General features: G+C 37.4%; 1 protein-coding gene across 1 annotated transcript in view; it reads left to right on the top strand.

Moving 5' to 3' along the window:
- nalcn (sodium leak channel, non-selective) overlaps window positions 1–27,513 on the top strand; it is an 898,297-nt gene that overhangs the window by 462,581 nt on the left and 408,203 nt on the right. The gene's annotated exons all lie outside the window — the stretch shown is intronic.

Genomic DNA, 27,513 nt, shown 5'->3' with positions numbered 1-27,513 from the left:
AATGTAATTACCCCGATCTACATACAAGGCGAAAGTCTTGCAACATTCAAAGATGATGGTTTGGGATAAGTACACCATACAACATAAAAGAGCTTATGAAGCCTTGAACCGAAAAAAGCAAGATCTCAGAGATCGTAAAAAAAAAAAATAGGGAGGTAATGTCGTTTTACTCGCTGTAGATTTTAGTCAACCATTACCAGTTATTCCACGAGGGAGACCAGCAGATGAACTCGACGCGTGTTTAAAATCCATGCTTCTCCCACGCTCGGTTATATGTCGCGTGTTCTCCAGTAGGTGCACCAAAAAAATGTATACATTTAAGCATGTAATGGGCAAACAAAAAATGAGGTATACCCGAAGGCACTGCAGTAGTACTTAATGTAACTTTACTTCTTAAATGTTAATGTTTTACTGTTTAATAATTTATACGCTTCTTATATGTTGTTCAAATTCTTTTATCAAAATACCACTGACAGCGCAATGCACGATAACATGGAGTGAATACACCATACGCATCCGCCCACGGCTGCCCTGCTGTGCGCAGATAGGAGTTGATTCTACAATAAATAAAATAAACATAAAAAGAGTAAAACAATCATCACCCATAAAGCGTGTGTGTGTGTATATATGTGTATATATATATCTTGATATGTGGATGTGTACATGTATATATATATATATATATATATATATATATATATATATATATATATGTAGATATGTATATATATGTGTATATGTATATGTATATATATGTTTATATGTGTGTGTGTGTATTTTATATATATAAAACACAGCAACACTCATAACAATGACAACACAATTACATTCACAATCATGTTACGTTATTTTTAAAATGTTTCCTTTTTTTTTCATAACCTCTTTAACACACTACTTCTCCGCTGCGAAGCGCGGGTATTTTGCTAGTTGTTCAATATATACTTAAGGAAAATCAGAGCAATGCATGCAGAAGAAATGCATTTACACAGGAATAAGTTTTTCAGTGAGGGAGAGATTCAGGTCTTCACGCGATTTTGGTGGGTGTGGGGGCTATTGACAAGGTGGACATAGCAAAGTGAATAAGTATTTTGTGAGAGCACAACTTTTTACTCTTAGTAAGAAGATGGTATGATTGTTACCTATTCTAATGCTTTAATTCTAAAATTCTATTTACTAGTAATTTGTTAGTTAATTTCCTCTTTGTTTCTTCATTTTCCACATTGTATAAATGATTTTAAGTCACAAGGTCTACTTCTCAGCACTGAAGTGTTTGTTTGCTTCCCTTAGGTGATAATGTGCTATGCAGGTACTCACTTCTGTCTTTACAAAGACGGATAAGTGAAGCAAATCCTCATAGGCACAAACATAAGTCTAATATAATGAACTGTTGTTTTTTTTTTTTTTTTAAACTAGCAAAGGTTACTGCAAGAAGTTCTTAACGCCACTCACTGCTTTCCCATTTCTCTCCATGCTGCTGTGAAAATATCTTGCTGAATTAGCAGCACATTTGTGCATTTTAATTGCTTTAACGTATTTAATATTTTTTGTGCAAGTTGTTAGTGTCCTCTGTAAGATCACCAATAAGGTGTAGCAGCATTTCCGTCTCTCTAGATCCATCAGGGTTTCTAGCTCAGCTAATGGAAATCCTTATAATTAGTACACTAAGCATATACAGTATTTTCTCACTGTGTTTTCCAACTGCCTTTTCATAATAACATACATCATCGATAATTACCACACTGACATTCTGGAGTAGTCTACACTGCTTTTTTTAACTAATAAAATTTTATATTTTGAAAGCTTCAGTATGCCTGCTGCTCAGTCTAGGCATTTGTCATTTGTGTTCAATTGTAAATTTCTTTTAAATGAAATTTTTCAGCGAGAGACCACATAAATGAATAAAAGGATAATATTTGAATTCAAGTCATTGTGATGGGTTTTCTTCTGCCTACTCAGTATAGTCACAAAGCTAAAAGGCTCTTTTCAAGAAAATTTTAATCATTTCATGTTCAGCTGTTATCTAAATACAGCAGTTTACTGTATATTGGTAAAGCAGAAAGGGATGTCACACTTACACTCCTTGAAGAGCAATGTCTAGTGTCAGCAGGATACCAAGAACTGTGAATTCATTGGTCAACATCAGCTGTAGTGGATTAATTTATTTTATATGAAAGACACAAACATATGCACAAATGTCTAACAGTGTGGTAATGTTTTTCAAATGTTGACGAGCAATAAGCAAAATGAATCACTGAAAAAAACAGAAAACAAACATAGAAAAAAAACTGTATGGGGAAAGTTTGAAGAAAGAGAAACATTTACAATGTTCGGGGATCGTTGTGCACAACTGAGCTTTGACCACAGAACTAATTGCTCTATGGATGATTCATTCAGGTATTTCAAGGTCTTCTGGGCTCTTAGTTGTAATGAAAGTATCTGCTAAATGTATTTCGGAGTAACAAGAGTTTTATAGACTATGTCTTAAGGCGAAACTGTCGGGACCATAAAAATACTCTGTTGTAATGAAAAGTTTGTTGTAACGATATTAGTTCTAACTAAATTTTACCTGTAAATTGAAAATGGATTGCATTTCATGTTAGCTAATCTAAATGTTAAGGACAAATTAAATGTCTGAGAATTATTATGAGTCAAGAAACCAAAAAGAAATCATGGTAGTACTAGGGCCTTCTTGAAGCAGTAGCTTACTACAGAGAACAGAATGCTGATTTACTCAGTGAAGGATAAAGGATACCGTAACCATGCCAAATTTATATCACCTTCATTATCATGACAAACCTGAACATATGACATTTCCAACAGTGTTGCATCTTCTTCTTCTTCTTTTGGCTGTTCCCATAAAGGGTCGCCACAGCTGATCATCTGTTTCCATATCTTCCTGTCCTCTTCATCTTGTATTGTCACACCCACCACCCACATGTCCTCTCTCACCACATCCATAAACCTTCTCTTAGGCCTTCCTCTTTTCCTCTTGTCTGGCAGCTACATCCTTAGCATCCTTCTCCCAGTATACCTAGCATCTATCCTCTGCACATGTCCAACACCGTCTCACCTCTCTGGCTTTGACTTTGAACCATCCAACCTGAGCTGACCCTATAATGCACTCATTCCTTATCTTGTCCATCCTCATCATACCCAATGCAAACCTTAACATCTTTAATTCTGCCACCTCCAGCTCAGTCTCCTGTCTTTTTGTCAGTGCCACTGTCTCCAACCCATATAACACTGCTGGTCTCACAACCGTCTTGTAGACCATCCCTTTCACTCTTGCCGGTAACTCTGTGTCACAAATAATTCCTGACACTCTTCACCTCCTTGCCTGCACTCTCTTCTTCAACTCTCTTCCACAATTCCCGTTACTCTGTACTGTTGATCCCAAGTATTTAAACTCATCCACCTTTTCCAGCTCTACTCCCTGTATCCTCACCATTCCACTGATCTCCTTCTCATTCACACACATGTATTCTGTCTTGTTCCTACTGACCTTCATTCCACTCCTCTCTTGAGCATATCTCCACCTCTCCAGGGTCTCCTCAACCTGCACCCTACTCTCACTATAGATCACAATATCATCAGCAAACATCATAGTCCATGAGGACTCCTTTCTAATCTCCTCTGTCAACTTGTCTATCACCAATGCAAATAAGAAAGGGCTCAGAGCCGATCCCTGCTGTAATCCCACCTCCACATTAAACCCATTTGTCACTCCTCAGACCTCACCCCTGTCACACATCCCTTGTACATATCCTGCACCACTCTTATTTATCTGTCACTTCTGACTTCCTTATACAGTACCACAACTCCCCTCTAGGCACCCTGTTATATGTTTTCATATGCTGTGCACAATGACATAATGCAACTCCTTTTGGCCTTCCCTATACTCCTCCATCAACACCCTCAGAGCAAACATTGCAACTGTAGTGATCTTTCCTGCCATTAAACCATATTTCTGCTCACTAATCATTACCTCTGTTCTTAACCTAGCTTCCACTACTCTTTCCTGTAACATCATGCTGTGGGTGATCAGTTTTATCCCTCTGTTGTTACTACAGTTCTGCACATTACCCTTATTCTTAAAAATCTGCACCAGTCCACTACTACTCCTCAGGCATCCTCTCACTTTCCAAGATATTATTAACCAATCTGGTTAAAAACTCCTCTGCTATCTTTCCTAAACACCTCCATGCTACCACAGGTATGGCATCTTGGCCAACAGCCTTCCCATTCTTCATAGCGGTCCTTACTTTCTCCTCTCCATAGTTCACTATCTCCTCAGCATCCAACCTTCGCTCTCTTTTCTTTGTCCTCCTTCCTCTGTCCAAATGTCACACCAGACACCCTTCTGTCTCCTTTACCAAATCTGCTGTAGTTACACAGCTATCTGGCAACTCTTCACTGCCACCTAATGCCCGGCTTACCTTCTCCCTGAACTCCACCTTACAGTCTTCCTTTTTCAACTTCTACCACTTGATCCTTGGCTCTGCCTGCACTCTCTTCCTCTTCTTGATCTCCAACATCATCCTACAGACCACCATCCTATGCTGCCTAACTACACTTTCCCTGTCTCCACTCTGGAATCTCCAGCCTCATTCTGTCTGACCCTTCTGCATAGGATATAATAGACTTTTGTGCATCTTCGTCCATTCTTGTACGTCACCCTGTGTTTCTCCCTCTTCTTAAAATACTTATTCCCCAAAGCCATATTCATCCTTTTTTTTGCAAAATCCACTACAATCTAACCTTCTTCATTCTTATCCTTGACAGCATACCTACCCATCATCTCCTCATCCCGTCTGTTCCCTTCACCAACATATCCAATGAAATCTGCTCCAATCACCACTCTGTCTCCCTTGGGTACACTCTTCACCACTTCATCCAACTCACTCCAGAAATCTTCTTTCTCATGCACTGTACACCCAATTGCGGGGCATATGTACTAATAACATTCATCATCACACCCTCAATTTTCAGGTTTATAATCATCACTCTGTCCAATACTCTTTTCACCTACAAAACACCCTTGACATACTGCTTCAGGATAAACCCTACCACACTTCTCCCTCCATCCACACCATTCTAGAAAAATTTCAACCCATCTCCAATACACCTGGCCTTAATCCCCTTCCATCTGGTCTCTTGCATGCACAAAATATCAACCTTCCTTCACTCCATCATATTGGCGAACTCTTTTCTTTTACTGGTCATACTACCAACATTCAAACTTCCTACCCCCTCTTCCACTCTCCTAACCTTCCTCCTCTTCTCCTGCATCTGGGCATGCCTTCCCTCTCTTCTTTCTCTTTTTCCCCAACAGTAACCTAATTTTCCCCAGTAGCCTGTTGGCTAACAGTACTGCTGGCGGCTGTTTTTAAGCTAGGCCTCAACCGATCCGGTGTCGAAATCCAAATTGTTCTCTGCATATTGTTCTGGCAAAATTGTACACCGGATGCCCTTCCTGACATAACTGTCCCCATTTATCCGGGCTTGGGATGGCACTAAAGAAACACAGTGAATCCCCCCATGGCTGGGTTCCAACAGCGTCTCATAAATAGTATAAAAAAAAAGAAAAAAAAAAAAAAAAGATGCATGCCACAACTCACTTTTAAAAACTAAGTCAAAATTTAATAAAGCAACATAAACATGATCTGCAGGTCCAAAAACCCAAAAATGCGCAACAATATACTCATAAAAACTATTACTACACTATAGCGCTTTGAGTACTGAGAAAAGCGCTATATACAGTAAATGTAATGTATTATTATTATTATTATTAATGTAAAATAAATCTAACCATTTTACAAATAATTTAAAAATCATTTAAGGAAACAATCAACAAAGAAAGGCTTAATCACAAATCCACATATACATATTATTTGAATTATAAAATTTTTTTTTAAATATGTTCAATAACTGCCTTCTTCAAAAAATATGTTCTGTCACAGAGAGCATTTTCTCTAGCTTATAGTCACTTATTGTATTGCTGTTTTTGTTAATTTTGAGTTATTTTAATTTTTTATGTTATTTCTGTTAGTTTCTCTTATCATTTGCTATTTGTGTTCTGTCTCATTAACTGTGCTTCAATTCCTTGTACTTTGTGGGTGTACATTAGGACTTTTTTTTTACCTTCAATTGCCTTTTAGGGACATCCTGTTTTCTTAGTTTTGCTCAGTTTTTCTATTTTTTTTTTCTTAATAAATTCTTCATATATAAAGATGTATATATATGGCCTGGAAAAGTTAAAACATTAATTTTTGCGATTAACATGGCCTGTTTAATGTGTTACAAAAATATTGTCACATTTAGGGCTGGCAGTCTGGATGACTTTTTCCAGGTACCCTAAGTTCTTGTCTATAAGCCGGACTCATGTATTAGCCGGAGACCAAAAATCATACGAATTTTTAAAATAAAATCGTATCATAGATAAGCCGGACTCATGGATAAGCCGAACGTACTATAAACTATAACTAATAGAAGGGAGGGAGGTCAGTGGTCTCACTCGCGCCCATTTAATTTCTTTAAGGGGGGAGAGAATGTGAGATATTGCCGTCTCTCTCACTCCCCGCATGGCGCGGTTGGAGCGGCCGGAGCGCGTTCTTTCTGCTCTGGGCGTCGCCGAGTCAACACGAGCGCGTAGCGGTCATTTAAATTGTGATTTTATATGTAAGCATATTTAAATATATATCGCGGATTTCTGTGGACAATGGGTCTTTTAATTTCTGGTACATGCTTCCTCAGTTGGTTTGCCCAGTTGATTTCATACAAGGGACGCTATTGGCAGATGGCTGAGAAGCTAGATTGCTTACTTTTCTGTCAATCTTGCGCTGACTATCTGTGATCCTGACGTATGGGGATTGAGCAGGGGGGCTGTTTGCACACCTAGACGATACGGACGCTCGTCTAAAAATGCTGAAAGATTATCTTCACGTTGCTATCTTTTGTAAAGCTGATTCCTGAAAAGACATGCTGCACAGTGCTTCGCATACTTAAAAGCTCGAAGGGCACGTATTGATTTTTGACTGAAAAACAAACTCTCCCTCTCTCTCTCTTTGTCTGCTCCTGACGGAGGGGGGTGTGAGCTGCCGCCTTCAACAGCTTTGTGCCGGCGGTGCTTCGCATACTTAAAAGCCAAACAGACATATTGATTTGTTTGCTTCACTCCTTTGAAGAGGAAGATATGTTTGCATTCTTTTAATTGTGAGACGGAACTGTCATCTCTGTCTTGTCATGGAGCACAGTTTAAACTTTTGAAAAAGAGACAAATGTTTGTTTGCAGTGTTTGAATAACGTTCCTGTCTCTCTACAACCTCCTGTGTTTCTGCGCAAATCTGTGACCCAAGCATGACAATATAAAAATAACCATATAAACATATGGTTTCTACTTCGCGGATATTCTTATTTCGCGGGTGGCTCTGGAACGCAACCCCCGCAATGGATGTATAAGCCGGACTTATGTATAAGCCGATATTCTATTTTTTCATTTTCACAACTTTTTTCCTTAGATAAGCCGCGGCTTATTGACAAGAACTTAGGGTAATTGGTTTTTTTTTACATTATGAAACAGTAATTCATAAAATTTAAGTGTGAACCTAAAAAAATACATACACATCTAGTACCATATTTGCATACTACCTTTAAAAGAAGGGGGTAGGAAGGAGGGTTTAGGGTAGTCCTGGAGAAATTGTAATTTATACCTTAGTGACTTTTATCTACCCTCACTTTTTTTTTTTTTTTTTGCATTTCATGTTTCTGTAAGAAGACTGAATCAATGTCATATCACATAAATACAAAATAAGTAATCTTAGAATGGCACTAAAACCAAAATAAGTCTCCAGTACCTCTAGTATTTAACTCACCAGTATGCCAGGTAGGTTACAGGGCTGACTGCCCTAATATAATGACAAAATTCTACAAATAGAACTATAATGATTATCCCTTATGATTCCAGTTTGTAGTATTGTTGCTAATTTATGCTATAAATGCAAAATAACCATCCAAGTAATGCATAGTGTCAATTTTTAAGTGAGACAGCAGCTATGGAAAACTTTTTTTGCATGCCAGGAGCAATGGTGTAAAGCAGTGTTTTCCAATCTTTTTTTCTATGGTAGCATACTTTTAGTAACCCAAAAAATCCTAAGGCACACCACGATTCTACCAACCACAAAAATATGAAATCTCATACATGTGATGAACTGTCCAAAAGGTTAGGACCACCAGAGACACTGGCAAAAAAAAGCAGCTCAGAGATTGGCACTCATGGACACAGCACTTAGTGAGCACTTTGTACACATTTCCCAGCTGTTTTTGTCCTTTTTCCCAGTCATAGAGATGGTGCCTTCTCTGCCTTACTTGGCAACTTATATGCCCACTATCCCACTATAAACGGTGATTGTAGAGCTGCTTTTATGCTGGCTTCTCCAGGTAGTTCTGTGCTTCTTGGACAGGTCTCTACTACCTGAGGAGCATGTCTTTCATAAGTCTAGACCCAGGGATAATACACTATTGCTTCCGTGGCACACCTGGGTAGCTCTCACGATGCACCAGTTGAAAAATACTTGTGTAGAGTAAATTATCAAGTTGTTGAAGGTGATCAACAATTGAGGATTGTGCTTGCAAAGTTTTAACACAGGTTTTAATGCATGCCCATTTAAGAGATGCTTATACCTTCAATTAAATCAGTCTTTAACAGTGCATTCACAGTCTAGAGTCATTATGATTGTTTAATTTTACTTTGAACCGCCTGTGTCTCATATACTATGCCAGTTTGAGAATTAATACAATGGCCTTATTTTCTTAATACCTTCTAAGAAGGTTGTCAAATTCAGGTTGGACTAGGTCAAGCAGTATTTTGTTAAAAGTTCATGTTTCAGGTTATTATTTACATTTAAACTATGCCACTATTTTTTTTAATTCATTTGTGTTGATTCTACTTTAATTTTGTGATTCAGTGTGTATTTACTTTATGATTCATGTATTTATTATTATATTTTAATGCTAGATGTAATTAATTGTGATTAATTACATACAATTATACAATTTGTTTTTATTCGGTTCAGAAACATCTGAAGAAAGGTTAAGTATATGAACTTTAAGTCCATGGACCATAATAGGAAATAGTTTATAATATTGCAAAGGGAACATATAGAACAACCAATCAAAATATCAAACAGCTGTTGAAGTTGTACTAGTTTCAGTTGTTGCTTGATGATTTTTGATAGACCCCATTGTTCAGAGCCTGAGGGTTAAAACAGAAGCATAGCTTATGTATGCTGTATGCAAAATAGCAAACAGAAAAACAAAAAGTAGTATATACAAACTGAACATAAATATAAAGACAAAAATAAATAAAAAGAGTAGGAGTGAGTAGTATGATCTAAAATCTATATAATGGCAAAACTAAAAATTCTTACATTTTCAGTAGATACAAGTATAATTTATTTGTATATAGTTTTCAGACTGAAACTTGTTTTTTATCAAATAATTAATGTATTACTGATTAATGTAGTTAATTTAATGGTTAATTTAATTAACAGAGATATGCCTGTTATCTGCCAAAATTTGCATCAAACAGCTTCCAGGCTGAATGCAGTCGAGGTGGCACATGTATCCCGCTAATGCCGGTTGGTGTGTATTCAATACGTTCCAAGGATTGTATTGAAAGCGCTGCTCATCCTATCTAGCGGTCGTAGTGGAAACTACAACCGCCTGATGGAAGCGAAGTGTTGGCCTTGCCATGCACGTGGATTTTGGCTGCTTATTTCGAGAAATTCTCCACATTTGAGGTAAATTGTGCTAAGATAAAAATACATATAAGCTTATTGTTTGCTTCTACTGCTGACACTTCAGAATAGACTTACATGTCACAAAAATTTCGGAAGTTATACAGTGTTTTCGCTTTGTCGCAATAACAGCTGCATATGAATAATATTGTATTTAGGTGCAATATCATAAAAATTACAATTCCTGTGCATAGGTTTCAAATGTTTTGATTTTGAACCTAGTTAATTTCTAGAATTACTGTAAAAATAGCATACTGGGATATAAATGCTATTTCTGCCCTTTATTTTGAGGCAGAACTAAATGAACGCATCAACTTTCTATGGGAAACGAGCTGGTGGACTTCAAATCAGGGTTCCACCAGTTGCAAGTGACGACAGCTGTCTCAGTGACAGCGAGGATAGCGATGAAGACTACAGACCTACACCATTATCACCAGCTGATGCTTCTGGAGATGAAAGCAGCAGTAATGAGAGTACTAACAACGAAAGCAGCAGTGATGAAGACTTTGACAGCAATCATGATGCACCTGCTAGCACTAGTGCTACTGGTGCATGAAGGCGACCAGCTGCTACTGCATGGAAATCAAAGCAAAAGGTAGTGTGGAAAACAGTGCAACAACAGAAGTCTGCAAAAGACATTCCAATTTGGCAAGCTGCTCTTCCTGATGCTGATGAAATCAGACTGCCCATTCAGTACTTCCAAGAATTTTTTGATGCTGATCTTTTGGATACTATTGTAGAACTAAGTAATCTTTATTACACGCAAAAAAAATCCAAATAGTGCCCTCAAATTGGATCGAAATGAATTGGAGCAGTTTATTGGCACTGTAGTGTACATGACTGTTGTACATTTACCAAGGTCAACAATGTACTGGTCCAGTGAATGTCGAGTAGCGCAGGTGGCTAATGTGATATCCGAGACAGATGGGAACAAATTAAAAAATTCATTCATTTCAATGAGAACAGCAATATGCCAGCCAACAATGATGGAAATTACGATAAGCTTTTCAAAATCAGGCCAATTTTCAGGGTCTCCCACAAGATCAAATGTTGTCTATTGATGAGAAAATGGTGCCATTCAAAGGTAGATCTAGTCTAAAGCAATATATCCCCAAGAAGCCATACAAATGGGGATACAAAATCTTTGTGCTTTGTGATACAAAAGGCCTGGTGTATTCATTTGACATATTTGCAGGGGAAATTGATCCTGTACCTGGAGAACCTGACATTGGTGCAAGTGGAAACATTGTGCTAAAGCTTGCACAATTTATTCAAGGTGCTCCCAATCACTTGCTGTATTTTGACAACTGGTTTTCTTCCTTGGATTTGTTTGTTGCTCTTGCGAACAAGGGGATACCAGCCCTTGGGACTGTGCAGCAAAGTCACCTGCAAGGGTGTAATTTCAGCATAGACACTGATATGAAGAAGGAGGGAAGAGGGACATTTGAAGAGAAAAAGGTTGTTGTAGTCAATGTAGAAATAAGAGCAGTCAAATGGTTTGAAAATAGAAAGGTGATCATTGCCAGCACTTTTGTCAGTGCCCAGCCTGTTTCTAACGTAGAAAGATGGGATACAAAGTCGAAAAAGAAAGTGTCTATAGAATGCCCAAACATCATCAGCCTGTACAACAAGTTCATGGGCGGCGTTGATGCTTTTGACACACTAATTTGCATATTATCGCATCCACATAAGTTCAAAAAAGTACTATCATAGGTTCTTTTTTCATTTTGTTGATATGGTCTTTGTAAACAGCTGGTTGTTGTATTGACGTGATTGTGATTCACTGGATGTTCCAAGAAAGAAGCAGAAGGATTTGCTTGCTTTTAGAACATCAATTGCACAGTCACTCTGCATGCAAGGCAAGGATATGTCAAGGAAGAAGAGGGGGCGGCCTTCATCTGATGTTGAAAGGGATTTCAAAAAGAAAAAACATTAAGGTCCAGCAAAGGCTATTCCAACACTGGAAGTCTGTTCAGATGCTGTGAGTCACTGGCCAGTGGTTGAAAGTGGATGGCAACGCTGCAAACGCCCAAATTGTAAGGGCCAGACTGTAATCAAGTGCAATGTTCACCTGTGTCTCAACAAGAACAACAACTGCTTTTGAGAATCCCATGAGTAAGACTGTTTCTCCTTATGTGACGTTTTGTTAAGTTCATGACAGTCTACTGAATTTTGGAAAATACTTGTAATTTTGATTTTTGACTGGAGGAACTGATCAATAGCAGCATCAATAAAATAATCTACATACCTGAGATTGGAAAATTTGTTTAATTACTATTATGCCCACTTATACCTAATGTCACTAATTTGCATCATAGCTAAATTTATATCAATTGTATGTGCTATATTCAAATTAACAATCTCCACTTAATTTGGCATCTGTTTGACAGCAAAATCACAAAAAATTTATTTTTTTTATATAATTGTAAATAAATTCAGGCAAGGGGTTAATGCTTTGCTTCTCAAATAGATTTGATAACAAGTACCCACCAGTCTTGAACTGATAAATGTACAGCTTCTGTCTCTCACACTCGCTCATGTTGATGCTGCCAAACCAAAAATAGCACAAGACCCAGCTTCTTCCTATCCTCCCTTTCTGTTTTAATTCGTTGAACAGCCCTGGACTCTAGGTAATACTGTACTTATCTTTTAATCATAATCAAGTGAGCTCAACTATTAATACTAGCACACGTTGCACACCAGTGTGTATTTGCTTTCACATTTTAAATAAAGTTGCTTTCAGAAGTAAAGATGGTAAGAAGTTCACAAATCTTCAAAAAAACTGCCTACAAATTGTGGAACACATTCAGAATAATGTTTCTCAACATAAAATTGTCAAGAGTTTGAATATCTCATCATATACAGTACATAATATCATCAAAAGATTCCAAGAACCTGGAGAAATCTCTGCGCAAGGGACAAGGCAGAAAATCTCTGGCACTGCATTAAAAGCAGGCATGATTCTGACATGGAAATCACTGCATGGAATCAGGAACACTTCCAGAAACCATTGTCTGTGAACATAGTTCAGGTGGCACAGTGGTAGTGCTGCTGCTTTGCAGTAAGGAGATTGTGGGTTCACTTCCTGTGTCCTCCTTGTGTAGACAGTGCTTTGAGTAGTGAGAAAAGTGCTATATACTGTAAATGTAAATTATTAGTTCGCCATCAAAAGATGTAGGTTAAAGTTCTATCATGCAAAGAAGAAGCCATAGGTGAACATGATCCAGAAACACTACTGTCTTATCTGGGCCAAGCTCATTTAATATGAACTGAGGTAAAGTGGAAAACTGTTCTGTGGTCAGAAAAATTTAAATTTTTTTTGGAAATAAATGGACACCGTCTCCTTCTGCCTAAACAGACCATCCGCTTGTTATCAGCACTGATTTAAAAAGCCTGTATATATGATGGTAAGGGAGTGCATTAGTCCACATATCAGATGTTGCACATCTAGAAAGGTATATACAGGTTTTAGAGCAACATATGCTCCCATCCATATGACCTCTTTTTCAGGGGAAGGCCTTGCATATTTCACCAAGACAATGCTAAACTGCATACTGCATTTATTACAACAGCATGGCTTCACAGTAGAATAGTCCAGTGCTGAACAGGCCTGCCTGCAGTCCAGACCTTTCACCAATTAAAAACGTTTGGCACATCATGAATCGAAAAGTATGACAAAGACGACTCAGAAATGTTGAGTAGCTAGAATCCTTTATCAGACGAGAATGGGACATTCCTCTCCCAAACACCCACCGACTGTTCTCCTCAGTTCCCAGACATATACAGACTTTTTAAAAGAAGAGGGGATTCTATGCAGTGTTGCTGCTATTAAATTCATAATGACCTTATTCTTTTCTTAAAATGGTATATTTTCTCAGTTTAAACATTTGATATGATTTCTATGTACTATTGTGAATACAATACGGGATTATGAGATTGAGATTCTGTTTTTATTTACATTTTACACAGTGTCCCAACTTTTTTGGATTTGGGGTTGTATATCTACCCATGCCTTAAACTAATCTTGCACTTCTTAGATGACAGGAGAGTGATCTTCGGTGGTCTTCTACTGATGTGGCTCATCCGCTTCAAGGACTGAGACATTGTGCATTCATAGATGCTTTTCTTCACACCACTGTTATAAAGACTTATTTCAGAGTGTGAAGACTTAATAAGCTCGGCTATTCTCCTCATATCTCTCTCACTAAAAAGGTGTCTCTGTCCACAAAACCATTTATGATAGCAAGAAAGTGTAACTGATAAAGTGGCAAATTAATGTATATGAAATGTAAGAAACATTATTAGGGGTCAGTAATGTGTCTTTTTGGTTCATTAGTGACCATCCTTAAAAGACAAAAAAAAAAATTTAGCAGAAGTCAAAATCATTTTACACTTTGCATATTAATAATTAGACATGGCTGTAGTACTTTTAATATACAGTAACCTATAAATAACACTTAAATAATAAATCAATCACTAATCTTATTTTTAAAGCTGGGACTATCCATGAACCCAGTATTAGTAAATGTGAATTTCTCCAATATGTCTTCTAATAGGTTGACATCCCTTCCACTGTTATCTCATTTTTTGTACTAAACTCTGGAAAAGAAAACTTAGATTGGGAAAGTTAACATAATTTTTATTTATTAATTGATTATTTCTTGATTGTACTTTGATATACCGTGAAAGGCTCTCAAAATTTATTTCTTCACTTCTTACAGTTGGACTGTGCACATTGTGTGCCTTTTGTTTGTGGGTTTAGGAAAAGAATGGATGCAGATTTAACAAAATAATAAAGTAGATTGCTAAATTGCAATGTACTTGGTTTAAATTAAATTACATTAAAAAAAAAAAAATTCTGTAAAATGCTATATGTTTTGGCATGTGGCAGTCCTTTCTCATATATGTAATTATGCCAAATGCAATGTTAATTACTGAAGGCTGATTAGTACAAATAGTTTAACTTGTCAACTATTAATACTTTAAAAGTTGATATGCATTAGAAAATGGTTATTTGTCAAACAGAATTTTATCAGATCATTGCAAAAAAATAAATAAATAAATGAGGTTTACAAGAAATAACAGCATCTAAAGTTTAAATATTTCCTATCATATGGAAAGCTGTTTCTGTTATAGAAAGAGAGCACTTGCTGTTTCTACATGATTTTTATTTTAAATGGAAGGGGTGAAATACTGTGATGGCTTATTCTATTTGATTAGCAGCACAAGGTTACTGTAATAAATAACATGCTGTTCACAGCACTGAAATGACATGCCTTATTTGTAGTGCTTTTAAACCACAGATGTACCTAAGCATATAACAGAAGTGTATTCCAATTTCTGTTTTTTTCCTCAAGCTCAGGTTTAAATCACTATCATTTTGTCTCTCTGCTGCATTGAGACATTACTTTAGTAAGTTCAACAATTTCACCCCGCAAGTTTTATAAATGTATACAATTGAATTTTTTATACTTCAAGTTTTTTTTTAATAACATAGTGTGCAAAAGATGAAGAGTTTCAAGGACAAAATGAGAAAAGATACCATCTTTACAATATAATGGACATTTATCAACTATGTTCATACTGTACTTGCATACACTGGATTCACTGAATCTCAGTAAAATGAACATTTGATTGCCTCTTGTACTTACAGTATGTTACTGCAACTAAAACATAAGCACTTGCTTAACAATCAACATAAAACACCACCACTTAAATGGCATAAGAAATGATTCTCACTAAATTATCTTTGACTTATTGCACAGTAGCTATTCCACTAAATGTTTGGCTTTATTGTTAAGTTAACAATATTTTACTGTTTATGTTATAACTGTATGTATCCTGATTTTGTTGATTGCCTTGCAAAAAAGTATTAGCAAAATTTAATTACTGAATTGATTAACATATTTGGTACACTGTATTAATCCCGGAGGGGAAATTGTCTTTTTGCATGACCTTTGCAGGGTTAGCCACTATACAGCATCCCTGGAGCAATTTTCAAGTTAATTTGTTGAAACATTTATTAAAACCAATTTGTCTTGTACTGACTTTATAGTAACAACTAATTAGGGGTGGGCGGTATGACCAAAATTCTATATCACGGTATTTTTTCTAAATTATCCCGGTTTCACGGTATTCGACGTTTTTTTTTCCCCATGCATGAGTGGATGTTAACCACATTTTCCACTGCAATTACTGGCTAAGAATAACCTATTCCACTGTCAAGAGTATTGTACATTGTACAAAAAAAAAAAACATTTTAATGTGCACACAAGTATTAATACAGTTTTGCATGGCCCCATAAAGTGATAGTTTTCAAGGGGGTGGCACTAATGGAGAAGGTATCACATTGCATGACAGATGCAGTCAAAATATAGAACCTTTTTATTGAACAAATTTTGAAAAACAAACTATAATTTTGACAACATATTTTCAACCATATAAAGAGGCATTTAGACTTAGTAAAATATACAGAAGTGCTTGTCAAAAATTGTATTGCACCGAATATGTCTTAAAAAAGGAATAAATAGTAAATATTTTTTGTAAACCAACTACACTTTCTGTTAATGTTAACAATCTCTGTCCACTGACACGTTAAAGTGACTTTTTAAACAACTTTATCATCATTAAACTGCATAATATTTAAACTAATAAATAACAATAAAATAAATAATAGTATTATTACTGATAGTTGCACTATTACTTCAAGACTTCAAGCCCAAGTGCATTACACAGTATTCACTAAATTAAAATAAAATAAAACAAGTGCAACTTGGTGATGACATCTTTACCAACTGAACCATCATTTAGGCAAACTGCATTAATATGGACCTTGCTCCAAGCTAAGCTATACTGGGAAGAAAAAAACAAACTATATGTCGAGAACAAAGTCAACATTTCCACTTTATTCTCGCCGTTTATGTTGAGATAAAGTCGACATTTCCACTTTATTCTCATAGTTTACTTCATAATTAAAGTAGAATGCCGTAAACTAAACTTCTTCCTAAAATCAATGTTTAATCAATTACTTAATTAACCCCGTCATAATTAATGCAGCACATTAAATGCTTTGTGTTACATTCCCCGACCCAGTGGTTAATCCCTACGCTTCTTAAACTGACTTCCTCCGCACTAAGAGAAGACAGCGTTCACCATACAGAATCCATTCACTTCATGATATTCCTGCTTTCTGAAAAATTTAGAATGCTAAGATAAATACTTGATATCATTTTCATGATGAAATGCATTAAAGCATGCATTAATCATATGGTGGGCACGGCGGCGTGCCTGCCTTGCATTTGCATGTTTTTCTGGTGCAGTATTATCCAGTAGTATAGAAACAGTATTTACACATCTGACCTTTTAAAACTAAAGTATCTCCAGGCGACGGACGTGACTCTTTTTTTTCGGCAAAAGTTCTTCTGTTCATCATGTACAACTTTACTTTTAGTTCAGTTCGGAATGCTCTCTGTCCATTTTCACCACGCGGCATACCTATGCTACCGCCCACTATTTGGTGGTGTAGCAGTGAAGAAGAGCCCTAGTGCAACAAATCTGTGTTTAGCGGTGTAGCAGTGAAAAAGGTCCCCACTTGAACAGTTTCCCGCTGCGCCACGTTCCGAACGTTGTTTAGGCAATTTAAACCAGTGTTGCGGTATAAGAAAAATCCATATCATAAAAAAATAAAAAACTGTTTTCGGTATGAACCGGTATACCGCCCAGCACTACAACTAATAATAGCAACGATGGCATTACACAATGATATCATTGTATAAGAAGGTGTCCAAAGTTTAAATTTCTCCTTTCACAGCCCATAAATTGTATTAGACCCATCCTAGGTTAAAAAAAAATATTTTAGCACAAATTTACAGTTCATTTCCTTCTACACCTATACCCAAGTGTGGTATTGTGGGTCCACAGCTCTTAGCAAAGGCCAGTTTTAAATAAATAATCACCGCGCTCACGGCTTAGCGAGGGGGCGTGGTAGTGTGTGGCCGACACGGTTCCTGAGGAGTTTGTGGTGTGGGCGTTTCTCACCTAAGTGCACAGGTGAGATTGCCTCGACTATTATGTTCCCCTTCATGTATAGAAGCGCGAGCCGTCTAGAAGGGGAGATGAACGGAAACAGAAAGAGACAGAGGTTGCTGGAAGGAAGTGAGGAGAAAGCCGGTGTGAGAGAGAGAGTGAAGAAGATCGAGCGAACGAGCGAGAGCAGGGTCGAGTGCAGCTGGACTGTGGGCCCTAGCAAGGTGTTTATCTAACACCAAGGGTAGCTGATTGTAGTCACTCCCACTGAGCATTTTGAGAAGAGCGGGAGTGATTAGCGAGGGAGGTGACTCGCCGTGGAAGACAGCGGGAGTCGGGAGACTTGGGAAGATAATCTTTAGCGTGAGAGTCCTGGCCATTGGAGAGAAGCTAAGTCTCGGGTCTGGGATGAGTGCACGAGCTTAAGCCAGGGATCGGAAGACCTCCAGACCTGTGCGAATGTGAGAAAGAAGGTCAGCTGCAGGTAGAGTGGCTCCCCTTGCTGCAAAGCCTGATAGGGAGAAGCAGGGGAGTCACTAGTAAGATGAACACACCAGGCTTTGTGTTTAGAAGAGATTGCTTCCAACGTTTTAACCTCATCGTCTTTTAAAGGATTATTATTTTGTTCTATTTATTGATTTTTAAACCTCCACATGTGTTTTATGGATTAGTTATTTAAAGAAGAATTACTGCACCTTATTTGAACACTGTTTTGTTCTATTGTTTTAAATAAAAGTACTTTGCACTTTTTCATCATCCCCTTGCTATGTTGTTGCCTCACTGCTTAGCTCATCGGTAGCATTACCGACGGTGACTGGTTCAAGGGCTCCCGGACAACAGATGGGAGCATGGAGTCAAACCCGCATCGTCACACCAAGTCCAGTGGTGAAAAATGTACCCCCAGCTTGCAACAATATTAAGTATTACACAGTTCCATCCATCCATTCTTAAATTAGCCACTGTTGAATTTCAGGATTGCATGTAGCCATTAGCCTAAAAAAATCATATGCTAAGACAGGGAGTATATACAAAATTCCAGACCCTTGAATCTATGAGGAAGCAGCATTACCCAATATACCATCAAACATCGCACTACTAGACTACTGTTTGATATCATTTGCATTCACTAGGTGTGTGAACTATTATGTGCATTTAAAGGGGGCAGAATTACCAGTTTTACTGAGTTTTGGTGAGAGGTCTGTTGGATAGCGGCACTTGCTGGCTCTACAAATACACCAACATGCTAATACAACAGTGGTTGAAAACAGGCTGTCGTACCTGTCAATTTGGATCACCCAGAGCCACCCTAAGACCAAGGAAATACCCAATGAATGAGGTCAAAATACCCATGTCAGTAATTTTCAGTAAATACAGAGATGCAGCAGTCCTTTGAATAAAAAGTTAATGCCCATAAACCAACAGATTAAAGAGTTGCAGCTGCATTTATGAAGTCTATTATGACATCTGCCAATTACCCCTCGCAAATGTGAACTGCGTATTGATTGACATCATAGGGGCATAGGGAATTTTATATATGACTAGAGGTTATCTAGTCCTTTAAGCATATTAGTTGAGTTTCTCAATATCTTATTAAAATATCTTTTGAAACTAGAATCTACATATTGGCTACATATATATATCTAAGTTGTTTTTTCCAGATTTCACTCACCACCTAAGGCTTCTGCTTTTAATACATATTTCCTTTATTTTTATGTTTCCTTGCATATGTTCAATTATACTTATGATATAATTCAAAAAAGTCCCTGGTTCCTGAAAAAAGTTCTTGCAGTGGGAAAGCACCTATATGCTAGCAATGTAGCAGGAGCTACTTGCAGGTCCAATGATGAAATTCTAGAGTTCTTAGAGCCTTCTCTTAGTATCTTGTATTCTACTTTGAGGCTGAATTTGCTGTAGAGGCCTGGCCTGGAAAAACTGGCAGTTGTTTGAAATCTTATTCACTCTTATGTAATCTTCCTTAGAATGAAATGGCAGATTTCCAATTGCTGGGAGATCCTTTTAAATTTCTTCTCAGAATTATAGGCATTTATAACCTTATCTCTAAAGGCCTCAAAGAGCTCTTTTAATTTACATTGTCTTTACCTACAATGATACAGTTTACATAAAAATCAAATATTTATAATTCCACGTTAAAAAAAAATTATGTACTTTTTCATGTGGCTGTATGCTTTTCTGATAATGTCCAAATACTATGCACAATGATAAAACTGCAGTGATTTTCTCATGTATATTAATAATCTTATCATTCATGTCTTCTCTTCAGCCTTTTACATTTTATAGTATTTCATAAAAAGCATGACCTTACAATCTCTGCAACACTCAAAATTTTTAAACTTTACTTTCATAAATTTTCATTTTGCTTATAATTTTTAAATTATTTTTTACAATAAGAAAAAAAAAAGAAAACTGTAGCCTTTAAACTACTCTGCCACTATTGTGCTTTTTTAAATAACATAACAAAGATACAGACACACAGTAAATCAAATGATTAGTTTTTGATTTACTGAACACAAGCACTGAAAGAAGCACATCCAGGCAAACAGTAAGAGTTCACTGCCTCCATTAGTGAGATCACTGGCTTAATTGAATATCAGCTTCAGCCACCTTTCATTTATGTTATCTAGTTCTTTTAGCATATAATCAATATCTGCCAAACATTATTTTTATTAACTGGTACCTGTCTTATTTGCATAGATATCACAGGATTTGGTACATAAAGCTTCTATAATTTATATTTATGTAATTTTATATCTCACATTTGTAACAGGAAAACAGAAGTAAAACATAAAATCTCATAATGAGGTGAGGATATGAAAAACATTTTATAATCTACTGGATTCATATGCTTATGGCTTCATTTTACTTATTAAAGTTTTTAATCAGTGTGGAACATTGTTCAAGGCTTTGAACTTTGGACTTCAAACCATGAGGTTACGTATTCAGATCCCTCTAATAAAATTGTTACCATGAGCAAGTTACTTCACCTACCTGTGGCCTAATTAGAATAACAATAGAAATCTAACCAATTGTATCTCAAATGTTGTAAATTGCTTAGGATTAAGATGCCAGCCAAATAAGTAAATAATAATCACACACTTTGTAATTTAGAGGAAATGTAATACTGTATGTTATTTGCTAAACTGATAAGATGTTAGTTCCAAACAAATATGTTATTAGAAAATAAATAACCTATAAAATAGCATGCACACATGCATTAAAATACAGTATGGTATTTGTCTATTATTTATCAAGTGACAGTTTAAGTATATGACACAAGAAATATTTTCAACTGGAAAAAAAAGTTTGCACAACACGTACTCCAAATACATCCTAAGATGAAAATGGTTACTAGAATAAGTTCATAAGTTATGAATGTTAGGCGGAACAAGCATCACAGAATAAAACAGACATATTCCAGATATGCTGTCACAATGAAACTGTCAGACATACAAAAAGATTTCAGAAGACTGCAACCTCTTCATTTATTCTTCAGTTACTACAATCTTGTTTTTTTTCACTGTGCATTATCCTTGTCAAAAATTCACCTTGAAAGGCAAAGGACCGTGAACTTGTTGGTCCTATCAGTTCTATTCCCAAAGCTCTCTCAGATCAGAAATTCTGTTTGCCTGGCAAAATCATAATAGACCTCAAAATATACATTTGGACTTATTTTACTGACATGTACTTTGGGATAGATGAGCTGAAAGTCTTTATTTAAAACGATACTCACTTGAACAGAGCAAGTGCTATAATCCTGTTTAAAAAGGGGGACCTGTTAATGAAAATTATACCTTTTAGAGATGAAAGGCAAAATATGTGCTTAGTAACCAGTGTCACAGTGTATCTCCAAATCATAAAAATGACCCATCCTGAATAAGCCTGTGAAATGATTACTCCTGATTAATGAACATGTGACAGAGCTCAAGCACATAGTAACTCCTAAGTACTCCTTAGTCTCCTTACTCTGCTGTAATATTAGTTTTTGCTGATAACAGCTTTATTTGCCTTTTTCTGTTTAAGTGTTGGATTGCAAAGAAGTTTCTTCTTATGCATAGATCTAAATAGGTAGATTAAAAAATAATACTTTATCCCTATAAGACATTTATATGATTTCTGGTACTTTTCAAGTACTGTATTACCATTAACAGTAAGTAGCTGTTCAGAGGTGAACTCATTCTTAATTCTTGCTGAATGAGAAAGACATTTGTTTAATACTGGGTAGGAAAGTGGCAATGGTGGAAGACATCTGTGTTGTGAATATTGTGCTAACAAATATTTAATACATTATAAGTGGAAGATTCAGAATTAGGATTGAAAAATAAATTAGTCTACAGGTGTAATAGGTTAATAGGTTAAGAACAAGAAAATATTAGAACAGCACGTTAATCCAATGGCCTAAATTTTGCAAAAATATCATCCAGTTAAGTTTTGAAGGTCCCTAAAGTACAACACTGTACTTGTTAATTTATTCTAAGTGAAGAAAAACTTAACATTTTTGTTAAGCCCTTAACCAGTTTCTGTCTGTGTTTCCAGGTTCTTATTGAAGAATTGGTTTTAAAATAGTTGCAGGAATCCACTATACCAATGTCTTTCATATTTCTGAACACTTCAGACATAGCTCATATCTTGCAACCCTGGAATCGTCTAGTTCCCTCTCCCTCCCCTTCTTCTGGCTACTCCCATTTAGGGGTCACCACAGAAGATCATCTGTCTCCATCTATCCCTGTCTTTTAAATCATTTTCTGCCACACCGACTGCCTTCATGTCCTCCCTTCACCACATTCACAAACATCCTCTTTGGCCTTCCTGTTTTCCTCTTGCCTGGTGATTTTAGCCTCAACATTCGTTTTCCAAAGTATTCCTCATCTCTCCTCTACACATGCTCAAACCATCTCAATCTAACCCCTCTCACTTGGTTACCAAACTGTTGTACCAGTGTTGTCCCTCTAATATACTATATATATTTGGAATCCTGTCTACCCTAGTTACTCCAAGTAAAAATCGTAGCATCTTCAACTCTGCCACTTCCGGTTCTGCCTCCTGTCTTTACATCAGTGCTACCATCTCCAAACCATATAACATGCAGTAGCTGGTCTCACTATTAGTTAATAGACATTTCCTTTCACTCTTGCAGGTACAGTAAAACCTTTACTTTCTGCTGCTTTGCTATCGCCGCTCACCTACTCTACCACACCCGCCTGTCCTACCGGTTCCGCTGTGCTGTGCTGCTTCTCCACTGCTATTCAGATAAGTATTGCCCAGTATCATGCTAAAATACTCTCATGACAAACTCCTTCTTATTAAACAGTTTGTCCAGAGCAAATGGTCTGACTGCAACATCCTAAAGGACGCCGGTATTTTGCAGCGCCCGAAATATATACATCGCGGGTCAGGTCGCCGCCACCGCCGGGTTGCGAATGAAGAGACCACCGGCAGCATTTGCTCAGGAATACGCCGTCCTTCTCATGACCCTGGAAATAGAATTGTCGGTGTGCCAAATTTGCATTATGTGGAAATAAACCCTGATTGCGGCTCTGTGCAGAAAGAAGCCTCATTATGTAATATTGCACTGTTTAACTCGAGGTCTCTTAATGGCAAAGCATTGGTGCTGTCAGAACTCATCACTGACACCAAACTTGATATTCTGTGTTTAACGGAGACTTGACAAAAACCAAACGAATTTGCGTCTCTCACAGAGGCGACTTCAATTGGTTTCACTTTCCACTCAGAGCCTGGCAGCTCAAGACAAGGCGGCGGGCTGGCAGTAATTATCAGAGAAGACTTAAACATTAAAAGAATCCCAATTGACTGTCCATTGTCTTTGAGTGCCTGGCTCTTAAACTAATAACGGAATCAGGTCCTGTCTCACTCATTGTTCTCTATCGTCCCCCAAAATACAATGCATCCTTCTTATCCGATCTGATTGAACTTTTGACCCACCTAAGTTCTTACTCTCAGAGAATTATGCTTCTTGGTGATTTCAACATCCATATTGACACCCCCACATCTAAACTGAGAAATGAATTCCTGTCCTTACTGGACTGTTTTGACTTGACACAACATGTTGATTTTCCAACCCATTCTGGCGGTCATATATTGGACCTGATCTGCACTTCTGGACTATCTGTTGCCAACATTTACAGCACTGATTTGGGACTCTCTGACCATAAAGCAGTATTTTTCACTGTCTCATTACCTATCCCACCTCTTACCTGTAAACGACAATTTCTTACAGAAACCTTAAAAATATCTGTCCCTCTATCCTTTCTGGATCCATTTCTGATCTTTTACTGTCTGCACCTATTCCACCAACACTAGATAGTTTTGTTGACCACTACAACACAGCCCTTCACTCAGCATTAGATAAAACAGCTCCTTTAAAACATAAGGAGGTTTCCTTTAAACGCTCAGCTCCTTGGTATAACTCAGAATTGCGATCTATGAAAGCAGCTGGCCGACGCCTTGAGAGAATGTCACGTAAGACTGGCCTCACCTGTGCACATCCAGGCTTTCTCTGACCACCAAAGAGCTTACAGAGAAGCACTAACTTCTGCCAAGAACACCCATTATGGCAGAATAATAGAAAGTGGCCATGATAACCCAAGGGTTTTGTTCTCTGTAGTTAATAAACTACTCGAACCCACATCTGGTCCAACTACCTCTTCTACTGAAGTCTGTGAGGAATTCCTCCACTTTTTCCGTAACAAAATTAAAGATCTAAATAATTCAACTAACATAAATATATCATCTGTTTATATCTCTCCCTGTTTTTCCCACTCCATCCAGCTCCTTCTCTAAGTTCTCACCAGTCACTTCTGCGTTTGTTAATAACCTGCTTTGTAAGATGAGGCCGACTACTTGTGTACTGGACCCCATCCCCACCACACTACTTAAATCCTGCCTTTATGCCATAATCCCGACTGTTACAACAATAATAAACTCATCCCTTGACACTGGCTCCGTGCCGCTCACTTTTAAAATTGCTTCTGTAACCCCAATGTTAAAAAGTCTGGCCTTGATGCTGACAATCTTAACAATTTCCGGCCTATTTCCCCACTTACCTTTCCTGTCAAAAGTTCTTGAGCGTGTTGTAGCTTCCCAACTCACCAATTACCTAACCTCTAATAATTTGATGGAACCCTTTCAGTCTGGTTTCAGGGCGCGGCACAGCTGTGAAACTGCTCTGCTACGGGTAACCAATGATTTGCTTATGGCAGCAGACTCTGGACATACCAGCATATTAATTCTGTTAGACCTCAGTGCAGCATTTGACACAGTCAGACATGACATCCTACTGTCCAGAATGGAGAACATGCTGGGTATCTCTGGCACTGCCCTCCAGTGGTTCAAGTCCTATCTGACTGATAGGCAAGAGTTTGTTAGTCTTGGCAACAGCAGATCCAACTCCATGCCAGTCACACAAGGAGTCCCTCAGGCCTCTGTCCTTGGTCCTCTGCTTTTCTGTATTTATATGCTTCCCCTTGGCCATATTATCCGTAGTTATGGATTGGGTTATCATTTTTATGCAGATGATACTCAGCTCTACTTCAATGTTAAAAGTGGAACTTCATCAGAGCTTTCTCAGCTCACAACCTGCCTTAGTGAAATTAAAACCTGGATGGAGCAGAACTCTTTAAAATTAAATTGCAATAAAACTGAACTCCTGCAAATTGGGACTAAAATGCAACTTAATAAAATGAGCTCCTTCCCAGTCCATCTTGGTAGTGATCTCATCAGACCTGCCTCTACTGTAAAAAATCTTGGTGTCATTTTTGATTCCTCCCTCACTTATTCCGCACACATAAATCACATTAAGAAACTTTCTCTTACTTTCACCTCCGTAACATATCCCGTGTTCGCTCCTTCCATTCCTTCTCTAATGCTGAGAAACTTGTCCATGCTTTTATCACATCCCGCATCGATTATTGTAATTCCCTACTGGCAGGTGTCCCTTCTAATCTTATATCACATCTCCAGCTTATTCAAAACTCAGCTGCAAGAGTCCTTACTCGAACCAGCAGCAGCGAGCACATCACACCCATCCTGCTCCATCTTCACTGCCTCCCTGTGTCCTACAGAATCGAATATAAAATCCTACTAATAACCTACAAAGCTTTAAATAACCTCGCACCAAACTACATCAGTGACCTCCTCCATCACTATGTGCCTGCCTGCCCACTAAGGTCCTCTGATTCTGGTAATCTTGTTGTGCCCCTCACTAATCTACACTCTATGGGTGACAGGGCCTTCAGCTGTATAGCGCCCAGACTCTGGAATGACCTACCAAAATTAATCAGGTCAGCTGACTCCATGAATTCTTTTAAAAAACAACTCAAAACTCATCTGTTCAGGAAGGCTTTTAGCTCTACTTGACTTTATTACCTTTCTCTCACTTTACTTCTCTGTCAAGATGCCAATGTAACCTGTATGTGTGTGCTAGACCATCAATTATGTTGTCTGTTTTTTTTCAGAATTTACTGTCTTAATCTTCTTTATTTATTTATCTGGTTTGTACAATGCTATATACTGTATATTCTGCCGTTCTTTATTATATTCTGTAAGTGCCTTGAGCATGGAAAAGGCGCTATATAAATAAAATGTATTATTATTATTATTTATTATTATTATTTATTATTTATTATCTCTCAGGGGTTGGGGACAAGACCTTGATGGAAAACAGAAAAGACGAATAACAGAACAGCTACTTTAACATTGACATACAGTAGACTAGTTTACCGAATAGTCATATTATTTACAAATCAAAATTATATTAACAAAATATGTATAATATAGTATTAAAATTACTAAATTCATATAATATTGTCCAACTCAGAATGTTGCTTGGAACTTCCCTTTTGAAGTTGATTAATTTTACATTTTTTCCACACATTTTCGTCTGACAATGGCACCACTTTGTAGCATTTGTGTCATCCATTTCCATGTGTGCTATGTTCCGGTAAAAACAGGGGGGGTGATTTATGTATGTATGTGCACAATGACTGGTGTATCAACAACAGAGTTATAGACAGACATTGTTCCCCTGACTTAGAAGTTCTGTGAATTATTTGCAGACCATTCTTTTAACCAATAGAGACAACTTGGGTGATTGTGTCTGCTGTTTAAATTCCACCACATACAAACATTTGTATGGCTCTTAACATCCTTTATACTAAAATAAATAAACAGCAGCAGGCTTATCCCAATGGAGCACATATCATTGCTGGTGACTTTAATCAAGCATGTTTAAACAATGTACTTCTTAATTACACCCAGTATGTGAAGTGTTCCACCAGAGGGGAAAATACACTTGATCATGTGTATACAAATATAAAACATGCTTATAAAACCACTCCCCACACCCCCCCCACCCCTTTCAGGTCACTCAAATCATCTTTCATTGCTCCTCATTTCAGCATACATACCCCTCAGGAGAAGGACAAAATCAGTTACAAAGACCATAAATACTTGGCCTGAGAGTGTTCTCTCTCAGATTCAGGACTGTTTTGCGCAGACGGATTGGGATGTGATTAAATAACAAGACTTGGGGGAATATACAGAAGCTGTTCTATTCTACATCAAGAGCTGTGCTAATGTCACTATCACAAAGAGGATCCAGTAGTTTCTAAATCAGAAACCCTGGATGACAAAAGAAGTACAGACACTCCTCAAAAAATGC

The sequence above is a fragment of the Erpetoichthys calabaricus genome, chromosome 4, assembly GCF_900747795.2.
Source record: "Erpetoichthys calabaricus chromosome 4, fErpCal1.3, whole genome shotgun sequence".
In the NCBI taxonomy this organism is placed as follows: Eukaryota; Metazoa; Chordata; class Cladistia; order Polypteriformes; family Polypteridae; genus Erpetoichthys; species Erpetoichthys calabaricus.
Note: the sequence above shows the minus strand (reverse complement) of the source record. Positions and strands in the feature narration are given on the sequence as shown.